The sequence below is a fragment of the Pimephales promelas genome, chromosome 9 (genome assembly GCF_988280905.1).
Source record: "Pimephales promelas chromosome 9, fPimPro1.hap1.1, whole genome shotgun sequence".
Taxonomy (NCBI): Eukaryota; Metazoa; Chordata; class Actinopteri; order Cypriniformes; family Leuciscidae; genus Pimephales; species Pimephales promelas.
The window spans coordinates 4,396,664-4,412,718 of record NC_142777.1 but is presented as its reverse complement, the minus strand read 5'-3'; the positions used below and the strand labels follow the sequence as shown (position 1 = coordinate 4,412,718).

General features: G+C 36.3%; 1 protein-coding gene across 1 annotated transcript in view; it reads right to left on the bottom strand.

Annotated features, from left to right (window-relative positions):
* The window catches only part of nexmifb (neurite extension and migration factor b), a 102,002-nt gene that overhangs the window by 9,044 nt on the left and 76,903 nt on the right, over positions 1-16,055 (bottom strand). Inside the window, exon 2 of the mRNA XM_039694193.2 lies at positions 15,355-15,458. The gene's annotated coding sequence lies outside the window, so the exon portion shown is untranslated. The remainder of the gene's footprint in view (positions 1-15,354; positions 15,459-16,055) is intronic.

Below are 16,055 nucleotides of genomic sequence, written 5' to 3'. Positions count from 1 at the left end.
AAGCATATACTGTAGGCCTAAACTTGAAATGATTGAAATGAACAATGGTTTTTAGACAAGGAAAAGAGGAGGCGGGAAACGGTGAATGTTAAAGGAATAGTTCACTTTGAAATTAATTTTTGATATGTTTTAGCTTACCTCAAGGGCATCCAAGATGTAGGTGTCTTTGTTTCCACAGTATTTTCAATTTTGACATTTTTCAGTCAAACCGTTGTTGTCTATCAGTCATACACTGGAGGCTAAGGGGGTCCACCAAAGAGCATGCACAGAGAAGTCCAAATTAAACATGATTTAATGACTCGCAAATGTAAGTACACATTGATGGCCTAAGACACACGAAACCAGCTGTTTGTGTGAGAAAACGAACAGTATTTATATCGTTTTACCTCTTGTAATCATAGCCATGACAAAATGATCTGACGGCACGGGCGCTTCGGTCTGCGCATGTGCCGGAAGTGATCACTTGCGCGCCTACGTCACTCTTTGTTTATACAGAGATTTCGGAAGTTTTACCTTTCACTAAACATATTTAGATATACTGGAAACCGCAATGGAAGACGATTTCCATCTAAATATGTTTAGTAAAAGGTAAATCTTCCGAAATCTCCGTGTAAATATTGAGTGACGTCACACGCAAGCGATCACTTTCGGCGTAACATTGAACTGATTCAGTTCGGTTCAGTTGGACATTGCACTGATTCAGATCACTTGGACGTCACTGTGATTACACGAGGTAAAAACTATAGAAATACTGTTCGTTTTCTCACACACACCGCTCGTTTCGTGTCTTAGGCCATCAATGTGTACTTACATTTACGAGTCATTAAATCATGTTTAATTTGGACTTCTCTGTGCATGCTTTTTGGTGGACCCCCTTAGCCTCCAGTGTATGACTGATAGACAACAACGGTTTGACTGAAAAATGTCAAAATTGAAAATACTGTGGAAACAAAGACACCTACATCTTGGATGCCCTTGAGGTAAGCTAAAACATACCAAAAAATAATTTCAAAGTGAACTATCCCTTTAAACATAAAGTTAAAAATACAGCGGCAACCCCTCATGGACGACTGCCGCATAAACTAAAAAAAAAAAAACAACATAAATTATCGCAGGACTGGTCCTCTCTCTTCACTATCGTCACTCCTTGTTTTATCCTTCCGGAGTTCCTCTGTGGTACTCGAGACCGGTGTGACGCACAGGTGACGATCATTAACACTCGCGCCACCGGCCTCGCTGTGTTCCCACAGCTCTCGGCCCCACCCTGCTTTCCACAATTATTATGTTTTTTCTAAAGTCTTTGTGTTTGCATTGCCTCTCCTATTGAGCTACGTTGTACCGCAACCATTATAGTACTCATACAGCCACTGATTTGACTCGCATCATTCTCTTTCTATGAAACCTGTAAAATGAATTCACTAGTTCTAGCTCTTTAGCGTCAATGGCTCTAGGGCGGTTAACACTGCGGCTGTTTCTCATTCACTAGAATAATAGCTAGAAATAGCTTCCCCACACATTTTGCGTCTGCCTTCCGCAAGGTGTTTCTGCTAGGATTGAGTCTAGACTTGCATGCTTGTCCAGAACAGAAGCCTCAGCTGTTCAACAGATCTATACGTCATACCGCAGCATTATAGGGAGTTCTTGTATGCCAACTAATTGCTTCTGACATCGGGCGCCGGGCGGGACTCATTTTCAATTTGCTACGGAATATCATAGACTTTACAATTAGCCACCACGTATGAAACAGAAATCTGAAATCTCTGACCGCTGTGAAACAGATGAGTGAAATGTTATTAGACTCTTCTAGGATAATATGTTCTATCAGTATCAGACAACTGACTGGATGTCATGAATCCATGGGGAAGTACAGGAAAGCATACGGGCTTTTGGAAATTGCCAGTGTCCTCATACCTGCCTTGTTGCAGCATCAGATGCATCACGATTCTCTCTTTGATGATTCTGAATCGATTCTTAGTTTAGTTTTTAACCGCAGATGCTCTAGAAACAGTCGTATTCTGCTTGCTTTCAATTCCACACAAACACACACACACCATAAAATAATCTTCCATACAGTTCAGAAAGGTTGAAGCAAATTACAAGGGCAATCACAGGCTGCATTGCACAGGATACGCGCGGTGAGAATCGTGCACTTTGCTTGATGTTACATTTACAAAGTGCGGCCTTTTCACTTTCAGTGTTTTACCTTCCAAGTGCTTCAGGGAATCTGCTGACCGACAGCAGCTTTCAAATGCTCACATGTGCTTTGCGAAGAGCGTGTGTGTCTCCGTCAAAGAGGTTAAACGCACTTACATCTCACAATGCTTTTATGACAAGAAATTAATGCAAACACGGTCAATTATGTCTTACGGTATTAAACAGGACAACCATCTGATCTGTCAAATTAGATATGCGCATTAATGTGAATGTCATCAGTTAATAAAACAGCAATAAAGCTGAGAAAGAGAAAATCACTCGCCGCTCTTGACTGGAAAACGTTCAGATGCTGAAAGCGCTCTTTGTTTATTGTTTCTTTGCTCCTGTTTATTTTTCACTATTTGCTGGTATGTTTTAAAGGTATATTTAGTCAGTTGAAGATTCTAATCAATTTAATTTTGACTTTTAAAATGTACTTAAAATTACGTAAGAATTCAATTAAATAAACTCTAAAAATTGCTGGGTTGTTTTAACCCAACTTTGGGTCAAATATGGACAAACCCAGCCATTGGGTCAAGATTTTTAATTACATTTTTAACCCCACCTTTGGGTTTGTCCATATTTGACCCAAAGTTGGGTTAAAACAACCCAGTCATTTTTAGAGTGTATAAGATTCAAAATCAATAAATTAGTTAATAAGGGGGAAAAACATAATGTTTTGCAATCGGATCGTGACTCCCAGAATCGGATCGAATTGTGAGGTGCTTAAATATCCCAATCCCAGAGGCTTAACTTGCACTAGAGAAGTGCGAAAAATATTCCTGTTCACCAAAGATTCAGTTCTGCTATATTACGGTATCTTCATGTGGCCTTGAGCTACACATCCCGTCAATAACTGCACTACTGTAACAGGAACACAGATGGTGAAATTGGAGCATGAATATGAATTGGATCATGAATAAGCCAGTTTTGCTTTTCAAAATATGAAAGCCACAGATCTTGGACATCTTTCGCGACTAGCCATGGAACAAAAAAGGTATTGTCAGTGGAGATGTCAACCATTCTGACTGCCAAGGTCCACAATGACAGATTTGATGATGATTTTGGGGTGAACTATGTATGCTGCACACAAAATGGAAAAGGCTTTCACAAAACTGCATCCTCTGCTTTACATGATATTCAAGAGTCAGACCGCACAGGTTTTTATCTGCTACGATGAGCACTTCTGAGGAAGAACGAGTTGCTGGATTCGATAAATATATTCATGAGTTTTGTTTGTCTATCTTCAAAGTCAACAGTATATTGTTTTCTGTCAACTAATCAATACTTACTACTTCTGTTCTGAAGGGAAGGATAGTCTCATTAGTTGAACATACAGAGATCCTTGTCTATATCACAGTATGTTATGGCAACAGCTCTGCCCAGGCTCATAAAGCACTAAAAACTGCAGACTATCACCATTACAGCAAGACATCTACCACCAGAGGGCCAACATGAGAAACCCCAGCATCACCGAAGGCCATTCATACCAGTCTATAGAGGGAATGCATTGACGTCACTTTCCCGCCGGATCAACCTCCCTCAGCCTGACTGAGTGGCAAAATATCTGCTGCGTGACTGGATTTAATAGGGGAAACTGCGAAAATGCGACTATAACGAACAATTTTATCAATTTAAACTAAACGTTGGACTCAATATACTGTAGTGTTCCTTACAACTTACTAAAGATCCAGTGATCCGTGGATATTGACATGCGGCCAGGAATCGTGTTGAGTGGCATTTATGTTTGTCTGATTTCCACACCGGGGAAATAAAAGCAATATAGACCTAAACATAAAGCAAATTTGCCTGTGAACGCTTTATATAAATACAATATAGGTCTAAATCCGGGTGATCACTTATATCCAGCCCTAAAACTTTATATTTTTTTTGGTCAGTGTTTATTAAAAAAAACATCCAATAATGTAGAATATGCAATGATAAATATTGAATTGATGAGTTGTTAATATATAACAATACAAAATATATGGGTCTGGTTTTACAGCTAAATTCAGCATATTGACACAAAATGAACAAGTCCAGTTGTTTCTGTAAATTGCAGCGATCCATTTGCTCCTCTTTCTATCGCAGTCTGTAAAAATATACCTCTGATTTTCAGTCAATCGATTATTTGTTGTTGTTAGTGTGAAGTTTTAAAAATCTAAAGAACATTTTTTCCACGAAAAATAACCTTTTGTGGAATAGACATGGTCACATGGATGTTAAAGCTACACTGTGTGATTTCTAGCGGTGAAAATATATATGACCATCCAGTGAATATTACTTTCTGTTCCTCTCAATTACGATTTCGTTTGAACTCCTACGGTGGCCAATGTAGTCCAAGATTAACATGGCTTCCAGTTCGACCTCGTCCATGAGTGTTAACTCAAACGTAAACGCGAAAGGCAACGCTTCAATTAACATATATTATTCAATTAATATATATTAATGAGCACATATATTTTTGAAAGAACTAAGTGTTTTTAGCTAAGAATAAACTAAAAGAGTTACACAGTGTAGCTTTAATGGATCTTCATTGAACCATAGCTGACAATCAAGAACCTTTTCCTCTGACAGGTGATCTCCCCATAATGTGAAAGTGACTTCCCATCCACCCCACGATCCCACTGTTCCCAAAACATAGACTTCACAATGCTATACTTTATCATCTGCACTGCAAAGACATGACAATAAACAACTCGATCGGTTAGTGGTTTTACATGATAATCATCTCTTGTGAGTGAGTTTTTGGCTACAATAAACGTCTAAAATGGACCAGAATTCATGTCGATACTCATTTGTTAAAGGAGAACTCCGGCGCAAAATGAACCTTTGGTCTAATTACACATTGTTACCTAGTCAACCGTTCTCTGAGATTTGTTTTCATGATTGCCGAATGTAAATAGTTTGTAATTCTTCCGGAAACAACGGACCATATGAGATTCTGCACAGTTCAGCGCACTTGGATCGGCGTTCGTAGATCGACTGGTAGAAACTATTTTTCAAAGATGGCTTCTTCCTGTATTCGCGAAGTTGACTGTGTCTATAAAATGTATAAGCCCTCACAGCTTCGGTTTCATTCCCATTAAATATTAAAGATGGCGCTGCTGTGAATAAGGTCTATTGATACTTTTAAAGGGATACTCCACTTTTTTTGGAAATAGGCTCATTTTACAGCTTAAACAGTTGAGTTTTACCGTTTTCGAATCCATTCAGCCGATTTTCTGATATTTAGAAGAGTATCAGTAACCAGACCGTTTCTGGTCTCATTGACTTCCATAGTAGGAAAAAATATATACTATGGAAGTCAATGAGACCAGAAACTGTCTGGTTACTGATACTCTTCTAAATATAAAAAAATCGGCTCAATATATTAGAAAACGGTAATCCCCAACTGTTTAACTCTGGGGGAGTGGTAAAATGAGCCTATTTCCAAAAAAAGTGGAGTAACCCTTTAAATTAGGGTCATGCATTGTTGTTGAGTGATGTCATTTGCCGCGCTTCCATTACTGCGCAAATTGAAATTGGGACTTGAAAAAAAACGCCCAATGGAAACGCCATCATTGCAAAAACTCCTATTTATCGCTAAATCGGTTTTATGTTCGCATGAGGTGGTGTTTTACACAGATTCGAAAAAGGAATATTTCTCAAATCTGCAATGAGAGAATGAACTGTTTGAATTTTTGTGCATCTACAGGTCACCTGACGTAGATGGGGCGGTGTGTTAGACGAGACGAGAGTTCTTCATTAAACTCATAAAAGACAAAACTAATATGGGAATACTGGATTCTAAACAACAAAGAAATGCCACAATTCATCAAGAGCTTGAAGCAGAAATGAGGGAGAAACACCCAGAAACTTCTTCTCCATATCATAGCTAGTGCAGTGACTCCGATATATACGTAAATCTACACTGAAAAAAATGATTCTGAGTGCATGTAAATGTTACGTAGTTAAAATGTGTAATATTAACAATAAAATGTTACGTTTATATCTTTACATAATATATCTGGTTTTGAATTTATCTTCATTTGTTCAAAACACAAGACAATGTGCATATTTTTACCTTACAAAATGAATCTAAGTAATCTCAACCAATCTTTTGAGGCACATGCACTCAACAAACAATACCTTGTTTAATTTACTCAGTGCAAAAAATTACTCCCCTTCCTGTTTTTTGGTCTGGAAACCCCTTGCATTTCAAACGAAGAGGAAGCCTACACGTGGAGACTGAACTCAAGGTAAGAATAAAGTTAGAAAAGTAGGCTAACAATTAAGGTTACTTGGGTTTGTACATTCTTTACAGTGTTCCAATTGTTGTACAAAAATTAGGCTTTAAATGTAATTTGAAGATTGCTTTGTCGTACGTGGATTTTCTGTTAATTACCATGTGGCAACGCTGGGATTGCTTTATGTTGCTTTACGTGTAGTCTAACATTAATTGAAACTTTGCAAGTGGCCATAGAATGGTTTGTTCTAGTGTAATTTAAAGCCAGCGTTATAATCCAGCAATAAAATAATGTAATGTTAGTGCAAGCACGTGGATTTTTAGAGCAGCCATGAATAAATTAGGGTAACATCAATCGTTTTTTTCCCCCAACCTGGGCCTAATTTTCTTCTTTAAAAAAATATGTATTTGTGTTTTGTGACTGATGGGAACAACAATCTTTTAAATTGGCCAGGCTTAGACCGCTTCAGTGTGTAGATGCGAAAGAATTAACGTTAGGCCTAGGCAAATCGTACGTTATATGGGTAATTGCGTTCTTTTACATCCACAAAACCTGCTTGTTTTGCCACTGACATGCTATTCTAAGTGTCTGACGACATTACCTAAGATCGCGGACAGCTCCAGCGTTAAAATTAACTCGTTAAATCATTTTACTTGATCTAAAAACTGACTATCATATTAGAAAGATTTAAGATTCCAGCTTGGATATTTGGCCACTATTTATGACAAAACTGAGTTGCAATGACTTTCTGTCTTTCTTTCTTTTTTTTTCTTTTGTCAAATAGTGCAGATAACCATTATAATATCCTTATAATTTATTTGTGTTCACATAGATGGAATTGACAGCATCCGCGAATAACTCCAAACGTGGGCGCATTTTTAGAAATATTGATTTAGTTTGCGCGCTCTGTTTTTCTTCATGGTTGTGTAAAAGGTGTTTTTTATACTTTATGGTTAGAGCGCGTTAATTGGGGTTTTTCAGCCGTCAATCATCTCGTGAACATAGTCCCGCCTTCAGAATGACGCGGTTCGCTGCACGCTTCCCCATCGGAGCTCCGAGAGAAAACAAACCCAAAGTAGGCTAACAATTAAACCGAAACTGAAGAAAATTTGCTTACTGATGAGCAGGTCAACTAATTGCAGTGTTCTGGGGAGAGTAAAATGTTAAACTATTTTTAATTAGGCTATAGTTGTAGTTACAATTTTTTGCCATGTTTTTGGTTTCTTGCATTGGTCAGTTAACTATAACACTGTGTCCTTACCAGGTGATCCTCCTGACAAGTAGGCTACACTGGATAAAGGTTTGTAAATTTCTCTAAATTGTTTTATTGTAGTGAGAAAACTGGGGGTATAGTTATAATGTCAAATGGCAAAATTCCTGTTGTCCTGTTTATATAGAAAGTTTTAGTGTTCTTCAATACAGTACATGTGACACACTTACTCATGACCAGTGATGCTGGCATTTCTACAAAAAAAAAAAAATGACAAAAATAGTAATGCACAGTAACTTGGATAAGTAACTGAAATCTGAACACTTTTGTCAGTCACAAGCAATAATGTGCTACTATTTCCAAAAACGTAATCAGATTAAATTTACTTATCCAAGTTACTGTGCGTTACTATTTTTGTCCTTTTCTTTAGTAGAAATGATGGCTGGTATTCGATATGAAACCGAAATTGCGACACTGCCTGTGTCACTGTGTGAGAAGGCAGAATCACAACACACCACTTCCAACTATCAGAGTTATCCTTCCCGTCCAGATCCAATGCTACCACATTTTTAAATTACTATTAGTATTCTTTGAAGTTAACATTATAAAATACATAGACCTACACCACACTGCACATTCTTCGAGCACATGCTTGCACAAATGTACATAAGTATATAGAACAAAACTACCACAGCACGTAATCCCACCAAGATTTCTGTTTAGAGCAAAGAGCTGTATACATTCTTCACATTAGCAAACAAAAAGTAGGTTAAATTCTCTCTTGTATATTTCACAGTTTTGTGATGACGACGATTCTGCAGCCATCCAAGAGGAAATCACTTCATTTGTACTCAACATGTTCGTGGTCACCAAAACCAGGGATGGAGGTCTCGAGAAGCAAGCTGGAATAGCCATCAAGGGAGAAGAGGTCCTTTTTGGAATTCCCAGTGTAGCACATGCTTGCACCTATACCTTATGGGCATTATTTATCCAAATAAACTAAAATACACCTTTGGAGGATGTTAACAAAAACATGCCCTCCAAAATCCAGCTTATGGCCTAAAAGTATGACAGACGTTGTTGTTTATAACTCTGTTTGGACTTTTTGGGACTTTGGCTTATTCACCATATCCCCCAGAGTTAAATAAGTCCACACATACCCTTCTCATCTCTGTGCATGCCGTAACAGTCAGACGCACCCACTGTTAGCCTAGCTTAGCACAAAGACTGGAGGTAAACAGATCCAGCTAGCATACTGATCTTAATAAATGACAAAATAACACCAACATTTCCTATTTACATGTTGTGTTTTTTATAGTCACTGTGTGTACAAATAAAAAGGTCATATGAGACACAGCCATCTTCAAAACCGTATACATACAGGGAACTATATTCTCAGAAGGTGAATCACTTCTACTTGGTCAGAGTGATTAGCGCAACACTCTCAGCGAACTCTCTGCTCCTCACCACGGGGCTTCTCAGGTGCTTTGAGAAAATCACTGCATAGAAGAAGTGCTTCACCTTCTGAGAATATAGTATCCAGTGTGTATACGGTTAGAAGATGGCTGTGTCTCATGTGACTTTGTTATTTGAACACTCTGTGACTATACAAATCACAACATTTAAATAGGAAAGTGTTGGTGTTATTTTGACACTTATTAGGATTAGTATGCTAGCGGGACTGCTGACTTACTGACTTAGTTTACTTAGGTAAACTGCTATTTACCACCAGTCTTTGTGCTAAGCTAGGCTAGCAGTGGGTGGGTCAGACAGAGTTACGGCACACACGTAGATGAGAAAGGTATGTATGGACTTATCTGACTCTGGGGGATATGGTGAATAAGCTTAAGTCCCAAAAAGTCAGAGTGTTCCTTTAAAGTCTTAGAATATGTTACTGTACATGACTGAAAAACACAATTGTATAGAAAATACTCTGTAAATGTTTATTTTTATTGAAAAGTCCTTACTGAGAGTGTTGAAATATAGTTAAACATCTGGTTGGATGGTTGAGACTGATGTAGTACGTTTAAAGGGATAGTTCACCCAAAAATGAAAATGAAGTCATTAATTACTCACCCCCATGCTGTACCAACCCCGTAAGACCTTCATTCATCTTCGGAACACAAATGAAGATATTTTTGATTAAATTTGAGAGGTGGATCACTGCTACATAGGCTGCCTAAGACATTGAAACTTGACGGCCCAGAAAATCAATTAAGAAAATGTTTAAATATTCCATGTGACTACAGTGGCTCAACTATAAGTTTATATAGATTTGAAGATCACAGTTCTCGCGCATGCGTCGTGGAAATCTCTTGAACTCTCGTCTTTTTTCGCACAAAAAGTATTCTCGTCGCTTGATAAACTTATAGTTGAGCCACGGTAGTCACATGGAATATTTAAACATTTTCTTCATTGACTTTCTGGGCCGTCAAGTTTCAATGTCTTAGGCAGCCTATGTAGCAGTGATCAACCTCTCAAATTTAATCAAAAATATCTTCATTTGTGTTCCGAAGACGAACGAAGGTCTTACGGGGTTGGTACAGCTTGGGGGTGAGTAATTAATGACTTCATTTTCATTTTTTGGGTGAACTAACCCTTGGTCACAGCATGCACATCTTGAAGTATTGAAGGGGAATTTTGTTACCATATTCCTGAAGACAATAAAGCCTGTCAACTTCCACTTAATGTTCCACGTCCATTCCTTTAGCACCACCATAAAGCACAATTTTCTATTGTACACAATGTTTCAACCTGTGAGGTGAATATATTTTATTATACTTTTAAATTTTGTATACTGACCTTGTCAGTTTTTACTATCAAATGGCGAAAATGTCAACTTATATTTGATTAGCACATTCCACGGGGATAGTACCAGTTTTGAAATAGTAGTAGTAAAAAATAACTATTTGCATTTATACTTTCAGTAAAAAACTAAGTTTTTAATAATGAGTAAATGTAACTTTAAAATACACTAACATTAAAAAAAAAAATAAAAATAAAAAATAGATCCCACTTGAAATTTGTAATATGGAAATGTAAAAAGCTTGTTGGATTCAATCAAAATTACTCATTCAGAACTCTTAAAGTTATGTAGATCACACACATAAATAAATTACTACAGCAATACTAAAATTAAGTTAACTTTATGTGAAAATTCTATTTCAACAAACAGAAAAATTAAGTAGTTTCAACAAAGACTTGTCTTGTTGGATCTACGTAATAAAGTTATGCAAAAAAATTCATTATATTTTTTAAGTAAATCAAGCAGATTATTTTTATCAGTGTACCAACATTGCCTCGATTTTTGGAAAAAAAAAATACATTTCTGTAACATGACATCGGTTAATGAAAACGCTGTCATTGTGCAATAGTCTTTTATCAACATTTAGATAATATCGCATTTTTTAAAAATGGAAACATTCGTGGTTGTGTTTCCACATTCTGTAAATAAGGTTGTCACAAAATAAGAATACGTGAGCATCTCAATTTTGACAAAAATGTAAGATATAACCTTATATTTCCAAGGTGACAAAGGGTCGAATGCAGAGGAAGGGTTACATATAGGGTTACAAGTACAAAATGAAAGGTTGCCAAATTGTGTGAAATTGTTCAAGCTTCTATTTTTCTATTTGAATAAACTGCAACAGGTTGTACATCCAATGAACATAACTAGGTGTGGAAGGGTTTTAGTTTTAGTAAAAAGCTACAGCATTTGATTGTGGAGATGATAAGGACACCTTTGCGGGATAAGGCCAAAAAGCGCCACTAAGGGGCATAGTTCAACATCTATAATAAAAATGAAATTGACTTGAAGATTGGTGTCCAGAAAGAGGTCAATGCTTGACAAAGCCAAAAAGATTGATAAAGAGTAGCCGGAGCTTGCCGGGTTCATTTTAAACGGAATAGCTTTCACTTATATTTCACAATACTTTGCAGATTGATATACGGCATATGGCACACAAAACTCAAAGCGAGCACTATCTCCATCTAGTATCCTCCAATAACATCAGTAAGGAAACAGAGGTGTTTTTATCAGTCTGCCTGGAAACAAAGACGTGTTTAGGCATGTTGATGCAGCAAGCACTTCAGCTGATGAAACAATTACAGGATTTGCCAGGTTTGTGGAACCAAATATTAGAAAGAAATTGAAATTGACTGAGTTACACCACGGTACGATGCAAGGACACGCAATAAAAGCTGAGTTTTTGTCCAAAAAAAGAAAAAAAACATGACTGCGATACTATTTTAGAAGCGGTTTCTATTTCTGTGACATCGCGGATGGAAGGTGCTAATTATGTGCTTTATTTAATGGTAAAAGTATCTTTGCTAGTCACTCCCTGACATTTTATTGCATCGCCACTGGTGGTGAGGACACGCTGTAAAAAAATATTGTTGGTTTAACTTAAAAAAGTAAGTAACCTGGGTTGCCTTAAAATTTTAAGTTGATTGGAATGGAAAAAGTGAGTTAATACAATGAAGGAGAATGATTTAATCATCAGAAACTCAAAATTATATGTTATCTGAACTAAATAAAGTATTTAAGTTGATTTGACAAAACAAAAAATGTTGTGATTACTACACTGTAAAAAAAAAATATTGTTGGTTTAACTTAAAAAAGTAAGTAACTTGGGTTGCATTAAAATTTTAAGTTGATTGAACTGGAAAAAGTGAGTTAATACAATGAAGGAGATTAATTTAATCATCAGAAACTCAAAATAATAAGTTATCTCAACTAAATAAATTATTATGAAGTTGATTTGACAAAAGAAAATATGTTGTGATAAATCTTGAAAATAATTTTTACAGTGTAGTAAACTAGACGGAGAACTGTATGTGGCACTTTGTTTTCTGAGTTATGTGAGGGCTTTTTTTCCCCTTACCTAATTAAATGTAGCCTACAACGATTGTTTAAGTCAAATTATTGCATTTAATCAATAAACTTATTTAGAATAATAAGACAGGGCTGTCACCAATTAAATTAAATCAGTATCAACTAAATCTTTGCAATGCAGAGGAAGCAGAAGCTGCATCTGAAGTGACATTTATGCACTCATGAATGCATTTAACCTGCAGTTACAAATGCACACATAATGTTTTGATGTTTTAAAGATAAAACATTGATAATAAATGAAATGCTTTAAAAAAAGGAAAAGATACTTTAAATATGAAAGTAAAACTGCCAGTAGGGGTCACTGTTAATGAGCGAATCATTGAGTCATTAATTCAACCGATTCATTCAAATGAATGGACCGAATCATTCAGTAACGAAACACTGTGGTGTGTTGCAAAATAGCGACACTGGTTTTGTTTGGAAGTATTCTGTAGGCGAAATAAAGCAAATATTGTGTCTAAAATGTAAGTCTATAAACCTGTTGTATAAAATGAATGTTACTGTGTGTGGGGCAATGGGAGAGACACCTATTAAATTCAATATATCATTGTAAATATTATCATTACTAGTGGAACATTAAAACACAATAGATGGAACTTTTAATATTTATTGCACACACAATAACAAATAATCAAAAATTAAATTATGCTTCTTGAGAAATGATTGATTCAATAATAATACAAAATATACATACACTCTTTGTGTGTGCAAATTAAAATGATACTGAAACTGTCAGACGACTTCACCACTGGTAGACATACTGTAACCTACTTGAAGTATTTTCTTCCTCACAGAAGTAAACCGTTTAACAAGAAGTGCTCTAAATTTAATACACAAAGTGTTAAGTTTAAGTCAGTAAAAAATGTGTTAATGTAAAAAAAAAAAAAAAAAAAAAAATAATATATTTTTTTTTAAGTCAACATACTAACAGGACACAAAGTACCAAAAATAAATAAAAATAAAATAAAATATTTATTTCCATCATCAGAGGTCATTTAAGCCACATTCTAGGCGTGTTTGCCACACGTGTTGAACGACGATGCTTTCTGGGAACGTTCCCTCAGGTTATTCTTGGGTTTAATTTATGTTAGTTTTTAGATTTTTTTTTTTTATAACCATGTAAACGAATTAAAATGTATTTATTTATTCTAGCGATTATTCTAATGCTGAAATGTGTCATTTATTTATAATCAAACTATATAATGCTCGGACACCCTCTGTCACTCGCTCGAGGAGTTTGCTTTGTTTTGTCCAGTCCATAAACACACACACACACACACACACCAGACAGAAAACTTTGCAAGTCCTATGGTGGAGAGAGAGCGTACTCGGATGAAAACCGCTTCATTGAACTCAATTATAGTAACGGCAGATTTAATTGTCAGTAACGGTAACGGGTTTGATTACTCGTTACTAAAAAAGATAACGCCATTAGTAACATCATTTATTTATAACGCTGTTATTCCCAACACTGCTAATGAGCGACACCTGCGCGACACACCGGTCTCGTATCTCTCACGGAGGAGCGGAATCATAAAGGAGGAGCGACGACAGTGAAGGATGAGAGAGGACCAGGCCTGCATTTATGTTTCTGTTTTATTATATGTCTTTACTTTAGTTTTGCATTTGTTTCATTTATTCTATTAAAGTTGTTGAACGTTCCCCGGTTCCCGCATCGTTCTTCCCACAACAACGAACTCGTTACAGGGACATTATTACAAAAGATTGCATTATTCAGATTGCACATCGTTAAAACGACAATTGCAATACTGTCGTAGATGATACATCTCCCACACCCCTAATATGAGCTACTTAATAATCCCAGACCTATGAGGCAAGAAAAACACAACAAAACAAAAAGGTGTTGGTTGTAAGGCTGGGCGATAAACAAAATCATATCGAGATAAAATTTATGTCGATAACGATGATAAGCTCCGGACATTTGTCCTTGATATGGATTAATCTTAACGGCTTTTCACACTGGAGACTGCCTGTCGCTAATAAGTGATTTCTGAATGTTTCTGTGAGGGAATGGCGCGGATTCATCTGATACACAAAATCATGTGACGCTCGCAGTGTTTTCAGTGCCTGGCGTCTAAATATATGAGGACATAAACACATGACCTTCATCTCCAGAGCTGAGTCACTTCACAAGCTTTTCACCCTTTCATTTGAGGAAAAAACTACCATCAAATACATTGAAATTGAAAATAAAACTGAAAGATCTTCACGACAATCCGTCAAAATAAAAGTTCGGTTTACCTTGAAGAAATCATGACAGAAATATATCACTACTGCATTCTAAAATGTAATTGTTTAAGTAATGATGATATTATTATTATTTTTAAAGAATATCATCATTTATCGATGGTTTAATTTATACAGTTCTGTTGTGCAGCATCTTATATATTCATCTCGATTAGATTGTTGAAGTTTTATTGATTCCTTTTATTAGACGACATTTTTGATGAGAGATTTGTATTAAATCATAAAAATTGCAATCCAGAATTTTTATTAATGAAAAACACATCATTTAGGGAAAAATTAAATGGACTTCATGGGGCCCTAAATTGAAAGGAGTTTAATGGTGAACAAACAAGTTGTGTTTATTTTAATTCTCAATGTCTAATAAATATGTGGAAAGCATTTCCTTTCCCATTAATGGTAAATTAACATCATGATAAAAATCGTTATCAAATGATATGGAAAAAAAATTAACCAATTTAACCAAACCATGCACTCCTTTAATAAGATATCAAAGTGACGTGAAATTATAAAGAAGAAAAAAGCTAATTATTAAGAAATTTTACTGAGGTTGATTTTCTTACCCGACTGGTCCAGTCCGCTCGTTTCTGTTGAGCCCAAACCCTGTTTCCAGTCCATCAATGGGAGTCTGTCCTGCTCGTTTGGGGCTTCATTACACCGCCGCTACCTACATAAAGAAACACAATGAAGTTTGAATGACGTGAGGGTGAGTAAATAATGTCTGGCTGAACATATCTGAAAGAGATCAAGGGCTAATGATTTCTCTCCTATAAACTAAATGTTTGAAATTGAAAGCTGCAAGGCAAGAAGATGTAAGTAAAGATCCAGAGCTTCCATCACCACGACAACTGCATGCAACAGTCTACTATTTTAGGCTCAATTTAACACTCATACTACGTTTGTTAACCCCTGGAAACTTTGTGTGTATATATACCACTCATACCACATATTTGTTTATGGTAATTACATCGAGCCGTCACGATTTTTCACAGCAGGCGAAAGGAACTGGGTGCTATAAATCAACGTGTAGCTGTGACGAACCAGGACTAAGCCTTCACAGGGCACATCCTAAACCATACTGAACACGGGGGAACGGTTTGAAACGCACTACATAGGAAACAACTTGGCCGGAGATGTCAAGAGTTCTTGAACCGAACGAAATGAATCACTACGTTCAGAGAAAAAAACTTTATCAGCCAGTAATAAAACTCATAGAGACGAAGATAAACACTAGGAAATAGACTTTAATGACAAATATACTGGA